This window comes from Alligator sinensis, unplaced genomic scaffold, assembly GCF_000455745.1.
Source record: "Alligator sinensis unplaced genomic scaffold, ASM45574v1 scaffold1051_1, whole genome shotgun sequence".
NCBI lineage: Eukaryota > Metazoa > Chordata > Crocodylia > Alligatoridae > Alligator > Alligator sinensis.
This window is the reverse complement of record NW_005842473.1, coordinates 277669-288740: the sequence shown is the minus strand read 5'-3', so window position 1 is coordinate 288740 and position 11072 is coordinate 277669. Positions and strand designations below refer to the sequence as shown.

At 42.6% G+C, this 11072-nt stretch overlaps 1 long non-coding RNA gene across 1 annotated transcript in view; it reads left to right on the top strand.

The window, feature by feature from the left end:
* The window catches only part of LOC102386359, a 12450-nt gene extending 3966 nt beyond the window's left edge, over positions 1 to 8484 (top strand). Inside the window, exons 2-3 of the long non-coding RNA XR_324677.1 lie at positions 7585 to 7719; positions 8177 to 8484. This is a non-coding gene — a long non-coding RNA (uncharacterized LOC102386359). The remainder of the gene's footprint in view (positions 1 to 7584; positions 7720 to 8176) is intronic.
* Positions 8485 to 11072: the final 2588 nt, after the last annotated feature.

Sequence of the window (11072 nt, the reverse complement as noted above, 5' to 3'; positions counted from 1 at the left end):
AACCTATAGGTGTGCTGGGGGTTCCTCCTTCCCAGGTGGAGTACCTTACATTTATCTTTATTAAATTGCATCCTATTTCTCTCTGCCCATTGATCCAACCTGTCCAGGTCAGCCGGAATCTGCTCCCTGCCCCTCCGGTGTACTAACTTTGCCCCATAACTTGGTATCATCAGCGAACTTGGAGAGTTTGCTCTCCACGCCCTCGTCCAAATTGCTGATGAAGATATTAAATAATACCGGTCCGAGGACTGAACCCTGCAGGACCCCACTGCCCACCTCCCTCCAGGCCGAGAAGGAACCATCCACCACCACTCTCTGGGTGCGGTCCCTAAGCCAGTTGACCACCCACCTGACTGTGTAGGCATCCACTCCACAGTCTGCTAGCTTCCCAATGAGGATAGGGTGCAAAACTGTGTTGAAGGCCTTCCTAAAGTCCAGAAAGATGACATCAGCCTCAGCTCCTGCGTCCAGGCAGTGTGTGACCTGGTCATAGAAGGCTACAAGGTTTGTCAGGCAGGATCTATCTGTGACAAACCCGTGCTGGTTTCCCCTCAGCATCATTTTCCCTGCTGGGCCTGCACAAATGTGTTCTTTGATTATTTTCTCTAGCATTTTCCCAGGAATAGAGGTAAGACTGACTGGTCTAAAGTTACCCGGCTCATCCCTTCTCCCTTTCTTGAAAATGGGCACCACATTGGCCCTTCTCCAGTCCTCAGGGACCTGGCCGGAGCACCATGAAAGCTCGAACAGCTGTGCCAGCGGCTCAGCTATGACACTGGCCATAATAGCTGACAGCTAATAATAGCCATAACAGCTATATGGCTGGCCATATGGATGCCTCCTCTCCCCACATAGGAGCCACTGTAGGATCCCTTCTCCTCTGAGGGCAGGCAAGTAGTTGCAAGAGGAGGCTGTCACACTTACAGCTCAAATTAGAGGGAATGTAGTATGTTCTTCCAAGCACTGACCACAAAATAAGGTCCATCCATATGAATCACTAAAATAAGACATAGCTCCAAGTAGATAACACAGCGGTTCAAAATATGGTAGTTCAGCTCTCTAACCTCCACTGGAGCCTTTAAGCATGCCTCCCTTCCCTGGGGCAGGAACATGCCCATGGGCTCTATTTGGCTCCATGGGCCTGGGTCCCTCTTGGCTGAAGGGACAAAAGTGGCGATGCCTCCCGTGTGTCACTTGCTTGCTGCACCAAAAGGAGACTCTCAGTAACCTGTGCAGATCTGTAACTGCCCTCCCATCTTTCTCACCTTTCTTAACTAGCAATGACAAGATTGAAATGATCTTTGTAGTAGGGCTGGAGTGCTGTTGTAGCCATGTTTAACATCTATCTGAAAGCTTGTCTAACACCTATCCCAGCTGTATAGTTGCGCCAATAAAAGATGTCATCAAACTATCTCTTGGCAGCTAAGCAAATCTCCCAATGAAATAAATAAGGTAGTTCACTGCTCTCAAAAAGTTGTTTTGGGGTTCTGCAGACATGAAGACATCCCTCTTCCACTCTGCTCACATTCCTGACATTTTCTTTATGAACAGCTAATAGCTTTTTAAAAAGCCGACATTCCGGGGAATAGGAAAGGAGTGGGGTGGAGTATTAGCTCAATCTGGACCCTACGTCCTATACTTGTTAGGGCAGCCAGAATGAATTTGGTTGGATCCATAAGCTAGGCCTAATGCGTGATTTTTCCTTGTCATGCAGAGGGCTCTCTACTGGATTGGTGCTGGCAGGACTCTGCAGAGCACTGAGTCTTGGAGTAATGCTCTGTTCAGATGATTAAATCCATTTACGTCTCTCAGACCTGTTGTTTGAGACTGTCTGCAGACTTCATTGTGCAAGCTGCTTTTGGTTGGATACTATTTAAGTCTTAAGTAGTGGAGCTAAACTCATATAAACAAAATATGGGTGACTATACTGAATTTTGTACCAGTTAATGAAATCTATTGAAAAACACACCTTTAGGCTGGTCTACAGTTCCACAATGTGATATCATAGGGCACCTATACAGATGCCTGACACCTGGTCTGACATGCGCTAATTAGCACGTGTCAGAGCAGACTCAATTAATCAAGTTGCTGGAGGGTGCTAATTAGCATGCTCCAGCAGCATCCACGTCAAGTGTGTTCAGTGTCCCTGTGCTTGAAAACGGTGGCAGGGGTGTTTTAACTAAAGCTCGCTGACATTTTGAAGCACAGGGCACTGAATACACGAGACATTATGGGTCCTTTACTTAGAGTGGCTCTTAAGAGCTGCTGTAATTAAAATGCCTCCCTCCTCCCCCATTGCCCATAGTGATTTACTGATTTAGGTAGATTAGCAGGATTTAGCATGAGCAGTTGTTTTTTAGTAAACCAGGTTGCTAACGTATTCCCATATAGAAATCTTATCTATTTAAATCAGTAATTGCATCAGTGTAATCACATCGCATCTTTAGTTAAACTGATGAAGTGTCACTTACTTGTTACCCTAGTAAGGTTCCCTGTGTGTTATCTGTGAACTTTAATTAACAATACATTCTGTTTAAACACGAGTCAAAATAAAATACTTTCCTTGGAAAAGCAAAGGAAGTGAGAGAAATAATTAAATTTCAGGCTGTAGGATTTCCAAAGTTTAGCGTTTTTTCAGAGTGTAAAGTTGGCACTCAGCTGTTATTCCTGCCTAACGCTCAATTAGCACTTGAGTTAAAAAGCTGGTTTAACTACTGTTAAATTAATCAAACAACTCTTCAGTAGCTCTGACACTGCATACAGGGCTTTCAAATGAAACAGAGACTTTCAGTCATACTTTGTTAGCAATGTCAAAATGGCAGTTTCATATGTGAGGAATTACATATGTTTATTATAAATACACTTAATTATTCGATTTGAAATTAGATGTACTGATTGAAATATAAGTTTAATACATTCAATAGATGAAGATTAGAACTCCACAGATATTGCAAATAAATATTCATAGGTATATGTTCAAATAGAAACCACACACCCACTTTAATAGCAATCAATTATTTTTATTACTTTTTTGTCAGTACTTTTGTGATTTTATTCATTACAAAGTTTGCTGACCAGGAGAGCACTGCAAATACATGTGAAAATATATTACTGCATAGGAATATGCATTAATTTGGCCTGAAATAAATGGAGAAAGAAAAAAGAATAACAACCAAAGTCTATGGAAAATTCACAAATCTGGTGATGAGGATGATGGTCTGAATTCTTAATGGCAGATGCATTGGGCATGTCATAGATTTGTTGCAGGTCTCAGTTTAAGATATCTTCTTGGGTTGGTTCAAAATGATACTACTCCGCTATAAGTGGAGTAGCCTGGGGTGGGAACTGCGCTGAAAGAAATGAAAAGCTTTCATAAAATTACGTCATGCACTGAGTGTGCCAGCCTGTCATGTAATAATAGCTAAAATGTTCTGTAATTGAAACAAGTAGCTAGTTATGGTGTCTGCATATGATCAAAGCTCTTTTGTCTACCCTGACACTTGGCACATGTGAAAGATTTCTGCATACATGGAAAATACAGTTGCAGTTTTTTCCTTGGTTTTAAGTGGCAAGTAGCATACATCTCAGATTATCCTCAAATTAAAAGAAAATGTAACAAGAAACTGAGACCCAAAGTGTACACGACACATAACATCTACAATTTCTGGCAAAAGGAACCCCTGACCTGAAGGCATGATCTCTTTGTAGAGGTGGCTCATTTCGGCCATATAAGTGGTTAAACCAGGTCATTTCTTTCTTCAGAGATGAAAATAAAGCTGTTCAAGATATTGCCAAATGCATGTCACTGCCTTTTTAAAATAAGAATTGATTAACAAATATTTAACTGCTTTAATTGTGGCAGACCAAGTGTCTCTTGGGAAGTGTCTTTTTTTTTATTACCCAGACTGGAACAGAGTTGTGACAGCTTATGGATAAAAGCTCCTTTCCTGTTCATGTAAAATTTAGATAATCATTTCTATGAGCTCATCTTTCACCTTGATTATGAAGGAAAAAGTGTGAGAATAAAATACAGTCTCTTTCTGGCCACCCTCCTCCCCCAGAACGCTACTTTCTCATCTCTGAGAAACTTCCATTTCTATCAACAGGTTGATGAAAAATGCAGGTGAGTGGAGTTTCTGAGAAATACTGGCCAAGAGCATACATAATTTGAACCTTGAGGAATGCTTGGGAACCTATTGTTGGGAATAGATCTGAAGCATTTGGTCTTCCAGCCTTTGAAAATTGCTTCGCCTGTGATATGTGCATGCCCATGAGAGGCTATATTTTCTGTGTTTGTAACACATTGCATAACAACTCAGACCCAGAGTTTTCTACAAAGCTGAGATATGTTTACATCCAGGGTTTTCCTAAGCTTGCACAAAATCAGCAAAATGAAGGTGTAACTCAGAAAATAATTTGTTTTTAAAGGCTTCTGGGAGCTGTGGTATCTTCAGAAATCAATTCCTCTCAATGGAAGTACAGCAAATATTATATTTTTAATTCTTTCTGAGTTTCACAATGCCTTGCATTAGGAACCAGATGCTAACAGGTGTGAAAAAGGAGGCCACTGGGATGAGAAAAAGAATACTGTCCTCTGCATGGTTGGTGTGGAAGTGATCCTGCCATGCCTGATTTAGCACGTTCTCTAATACTGTGGGTTCTAGATGTAGAGCAGAACACAGCATTTTTGATACACGAGGTCTGATTGACTGACGGAAAGGAATTTTAAGGGTTTTAGGTGGTTTTTTATTACTTTTTTTTTTAGAATAATGATAATTTACTTAAAAGAAGGACATTTATTGTTAATGCAGCAAATTAATTCATTCAGTTAGAAATCAAATGAATCAGCTTCAGCAGAAAAGTTTTCTGAAACTCTTTAAATAAATCTAGATATTGCATGGTAAATGTATTCATCCCTCAGAGAGCTAGAGACATGCAAGACTAGAAACATGCCATATGGTAACTGCATTTTTTTATTATGACTTTACTATATCTATACTTGCTCTCAGCTTTTGATGCTAGAAGGCAACACACATAGTAATAATGTGTGTACCAGATAACTTAGGGGAACTGCCTATGTATATTTATGACTTCTGTTTGATTTTATGAAGGCTATTTCCAACTATAACTTCAGTGCAGATTAAAACTCCCATTTTATTGCAGATAACAGATCATTTATGTAAATCTGTGACAGGTTCACTAAAGGCCACCAGCAACTGAAAGCCCCACCTAGGGAATGACAGCCTGAATCACTGACCTTTGGCCTTCTGCCAGCAATACCAGGGAAGGGCAGGGAGAACAGAAACTCCCCAAACTGAGAAGCACAAAGATGTATCGTGCTTGGCGATGGATCAATCTCCTTGAAAAGAGGGGCCAATTGTTATTAGAATTTAAGAACTGCCATTTACCATGTCAGATCATAGGTCCATCTTGCCCAGGGTCCTCTGTCACACAGCAGCAGGGAGTGGATGCTGAAAGGGAGAGTGACCAGGGTTTTTTCACCCCACTGTTCCGCTGTCACTTCAAGCCTCCAGCATTTAAAGTCTAAGAAGTTTTGATTCAAATGCTATACCCCTAACTCCCATGCTCAGTAGCTACTGATGCACCTTTCTTCCAAGAATTTGTCCAATCCCTTTTTGAATCTGGCTAACCTGTCTGCACCCACAGCATCTGGTGGCAGTGAGTTGCATGCTTTCATTACACGTGGTGTGAAAAAAGAACTTCCTTTTGTTGGTTTCATTTTGTGATCCATAGTTCTTACGTTGTGACAGATAGTAAATGATAAATCCCTATTTACTTTCTCTTCACCACTTAGTATTTTGTAAACCCTTATCATATCCCCCCTCAAATATCTCTTTTTAAAACTGAATAGGCATAACCTCTTTAGTCTCTCATCATAAGGAAGCCCCCCAATATAACTAATCTTCCTTGTTGCCTTTGTCTGGACCTTCTCTAGTTCTTCTGTATCATTTTTCAGGTATGAGGACCGGAACTGGGTAGACACACCATGGATTTATTCCCTTCTTAATAATCCCTAACATTTTATTTGCTTTTGATGCCTGCTGAGCACTGAGCTGATATTTTTACTGAACTGTCCACAATGACATCTAGATCTCTTTCCTGGGTGTGTCTACACATGTACTTTAATGCACAGTAGGCTATTTTACTGTGCATTAAAGCATCACATAAAAATGTGACATTACGCTAATGCACAGTAAAATAGTCTACTCTCATGAAGTGTCACTAAAAAAGTGTGCATATGCAGATTAATTTAATATCTCATGCTGGAGATACTAAATTTAATGTGCATTAGAAAAGGTGCATTAATGCACCTGTAGACATGTCCTCTGTGCAATAACAGCTAATGTAGAAGTAGAGCACTGGGAAGTGGGTAGCAGCAAGACACAAGGACCTGGTGCCTCTCTGAAGGACACCTAACAGATCTCAAAGGCCTCAGAGGAATAGTGAGGACTCTGTTGGAGGGAACTGTGCTCAGGTGTTTATTGTTTTTCCCAAGATCTGTGTCTCTTGCAACTTCTAAAGAGAAATTGTGTTTGTCTGGGTGTGCATAAGTGTGCTTGAGAATTTCTTTACCAACCGTGTGGGTACTCCCTGCTTTAATTTATTACATGGGCCCTGAAGAGGTAGGCAGTAAACCAGAATTCCCAAGAGCAGGAAGCTCTAGAGACAGTTGTGGGTAAACCACTGGGAGTTCAACTCTGCTCTCAGGGACCAGGACAGTTGGACGGTGGGGTCCCTCAGCTAAAGGAAGGGTGCCAGAAAAGCACACTATAGCATACAGAACAGTCCAGAACTAGAGAAAATGTCTGGATGCTGTTTAGACCAACTAGCTTGGAACCGTGTGAGATCAAAGGTAGAACCCAATATAACAGGCTGGTGGTCATCCAAAATGAGGAGACTGAGACAGAACTGTAATAATGTGTCAATTACATAAAAAGTCATTAATGTGAGTAATTTATGTAGCTGTATTTGATTGAAGATATTAAGTTAATGGTCATGCATTTTTTAAATAAGTGCTCTAACCTCTAGACCTCAACAGCGCAATCTGGCTCTCAAGGACCCCCAAGCAAAGTGCCTATGAACCTCCCTGGTGTAGGATTGAGCCCCAAGTTCTGTACAAAATTAAAATAAATACTGAAAATGACCAAAGGGAGGGATTCCAAGACAATTCACAGTTAGAAGCTCATCCACTTTCAGGATGCAGCTACTGCTAGCAGGAGAAATGCTATTTGTGAAAAAAAAATATTTTTATGCTATTGAAAAGCAGGCTTTTGGTATTGTTGCCTGTTTGCTTCCTGGTGTTGTGGTAGTTACTGGAGACACAGTCAAGTTTAGCGGTCAATCATAGTAGACATTGTACAAGCACATATTAAGAAATAGATCCTACACAGAAGTGTTTACCATCTCAATAAATAGAACAGACAATGAATAAGAAGAATGAAAAAGCATGTAAAATCCATCTGGAAGAGGAGGAGCAAAATAGAACTGAGAGTAATTACCTCAGTTGAGGCTATGGGGCTAATATGTCTATACTCACACTAAATGGCATGGGTCTTCCTACAGGAGTCATCATCCAGAAGAGTAAGATACATGAAAGATGGAAATGGAGAAAGATCCAGGGACTGGAGGCAGTGATCTTCAGGAAGGGCAACGCTGACCGTTTAGGCCCAGACAAAAATAGAAAAGGCTCAGTTCTGGGTGAGTATATTTAGAGCTGATAGAGCTGCTTTCATTCAAATGTGGCAATGGCATATGTGGCAAAGTGTTAGACATTCATATCTGGTTGTCTGGGCTATACTGCTGAATCCCTTTTAAATCTGAAGTGCAGTGGGGCAGTGGTGGAAACATCAGGAGGTTTAGTCAAGCCATAACTTAATGTGTGAATTGCAAGGGTTAATCCCCTGGATAGCATGAAGGAGATTGTATCTGATTATTTTTTCTACACAATTCCACAAGAGCTGAAATACAGGAAATGCCTATCTTTCTCCTACTTTGGCTGGTCTGTGGACTATGTCTGGACCTTCAGAAGAAGACACAATATAGGAACCCAGCTATATTAAGTCAGTTTGTGAAATGATGCAAGAGGAATGGGGAAAATTCTTCCTGGGGACTAGTTTCTTACACTCACTAATGCTACCTCTACTTTCCCTTGCAGACCCTGCATACTTTATCTTACTGTCCCAGGGGGATACAAGCAGAGGCACTGGAGCAGCCTCCTGCGGTGGGACCCGAGGTAGGGCTGACCTGCCCGAAGAAAGAAATTAAAAGCCCTGAAAAGAGGGCACACTTACCATTCACAGGAGAGGCAGAGCCACACCGAGAAGGGCTGCTGGCATGGTTCATCAGCCGCTTTTATTGCCAGCTGGGAACAGTGCTGGCAGGTGATGTCAGCAAAAACCACCACCCGCCTGATTTAAAAGCCGGCGGTGGGGAAATGGGAGTGGAAACAGCAACGCAGGAGACAGGGTGTGAAGCTGCCCCCCAGGCTGCACCTCAGCAGTGTTGGCAGCTGTGCAGGGGGCCAGACAGGGACCTGCAGGCGGGGTCTCAACTCCATTAAAAGAATTACCCATCCAGCTCAGCAGGGCAGCCAGGCCAAGGAGGACAGCATCAAGGGATCTCAAGAACCACAGATGCTGGATCTATGAGTGGGGTGGGCTGAGGTCCATACCCCATTTATTCTTTTCTTCTCTTTTTTTGTATTGTATTTTTGGAGGGCACACAGAGCCCTGACCAGGGAATGAACCCCTCCAAGTGACCACGGGTCAAGATGGGGAACTGAGGCAGTGCAGCAGACCACAGTGCCTTGGAGGGCAAGCAGATGCAAAGAAAAGGACGGTCCCACGTCCTGCAGTCACCTGGGCTAAGAAGGTCAGCGAAGGACGGGCAAGGAAAGAAGACAGTGGACGAGACCATCTAAGGGACAGGCTGGTGACCCATCATCTGGTGGTCCTGAGGGCTGGCGTATGGCAGGGGTGTAGGGGAGGTGGAGCCCCAAGTACACCGGCAAAGGGCAGCACCTGGTCTGCGAGAATCTGGAAGGGGGAAACCCCACCACTGAAGAAAAGATGATCAAGTTGTGGCAGGCGAGTGTCGGGGCCTCCCTCAGGGGTGAACGCAACCCAATGCAGAGGTCCCGGGGGCACACCCCGTGGCCGGAACCGGGTGTGCACTCTAAGGTTGCTAGAGAGCGCCTATACGAGATCAGGTGGATGCACTTACATTCCCCAACTTTGGGCCTAGTTGCATACAGAGGGTTTTACAGGCTGCATCTCTAGTCCTAGCCTTTTCTACATGTGTAGCTCAATGTCCTTTACTGCTTTTTTAACTGATGTACTTGTAGGCACCCTATAAAATCAATGTGGTGAGGGTGGCCTACAGGCTATTAACACTCTCTTTTTCTATATATCTATTCATTACATGCATGTGTTTATATACATATACAAGACAATTCTTTTTGTCTTGATCAAAGTTATAAATAGTATTCCAAGGTACTATGGTAGTGGACAACAATAGAAATACCTGTGAAAAAAGAATTGCGGCAAAGGTTAAATACCACCTCTCCTCTTTCCCCACCCATTTCCTCCCAAAAACCTTTGATATCTAGCAGCAGAATATGAGAGGGAGGAATCAGAAACCCTGCCCCCCTTGCCCTCCGAAGCCAAAATTTCTATGGCACCTCCCCAGCTTCTGGCAAATAATCTTGCATCCAGACAACTGTGAATATGTTTCATATGGTCAAAGACAGTACGTGAGAGAGGCCAGAAACTGAATCTGTTAAGCTAAATACAACAAATAGGAAATTATCTGCATATAAATATAGTTTATGTTTTTCCCCTTCAAAGGAAATCCCCTTATCAGCCTTGTCTCAGATGAAACAGCCAGGGACACAGTGAGCTGAACACTAACTCTTGCTAAGTGCCTTTGCTGAGAGAAACCAACGGCCTTCTTGGGCAACTGATTCCATGTGTTTGTTGCCTTTAGGGCTAGAATTTTTAACATACTGTCTAAGATAAGTTGCCAGAAAGAGTTGTTGAAGGCAAAAAGTAGAACATGATGGGCCTGGAGAGAGCACATACAGTGCTTCTGGGGCAATCACTGGGGCATGGTGCAAAAGCAGGGGAAGAGATAGTAGATGATTCATAGAGTGGAGCAGACTAGTTGAACCAATTGCTGTTTTCCCTGTTCTCCCTAAAACCCCTGGGCGTTCAGCTGCTGAATTCAAAGTGAAAAAACAGCACTGCACCTAAAGCTGAGAAGTACAGAGCAGCCATTTCCTGCTCACCTGAGCCCCCAGATCAAATTAGCTGGCAGAAGCTTCCACTCTTCCTCCCTCCATCCTTCATTTCTTTGTGTCGTTTACTTACTTATTCATCCTTAGTGCAGCACAGCCAAAGTCTGGGGAGTTACATCAGGGATGAATCATTGTATTAAAGGAGATGGAAGAGTCACAGTACCGCAGAGGATGGCTATATTAAAATGGAAAAACCTGATTTTACATAGATTTATAAAATAGCAAGAAGCCACTGTTTACACACTGTATTAAAAAATCCAAGGAATCCATATATCAAAACAGGAAAGCTACTCAATAATACTCAATTATCAGGAAACACAAAAACAAACCAAATTCTTGCTTTCCCTTTAAATCACCCTTAACAACATTGATTTTTCTACTAGCCCTTGTAAAAAGATGTGCCTCACAGCCTGCTCTGAAGGTCAAAAAAGGTAGACAATTTTACCCCAGGAGCACATTAATTTCTATGGAAACAATGATGTAACTGATATAGACAGAGCTTAGCGACACCCGCAAGAGAAATATAAAGTCTGTTCCTAGAGTGGTTTGGAAATGCATGCCAGGGTTTACAGGCAGCGGCAAATAATGGGCTGAGCATGAGCCTGGAAGCTAGGCACTGCTCTGCTCCCTGCCCAAGCCTTCTTTATTAACTTGGGTATTGTGAGAGTTGTGGGTGAAGAGCACTGGAAAAAGAGGTAAGGACAACTACTTATGCAAGAAGTTCAATTGGGATCATCAGGACTGTTGGCACAAGCAG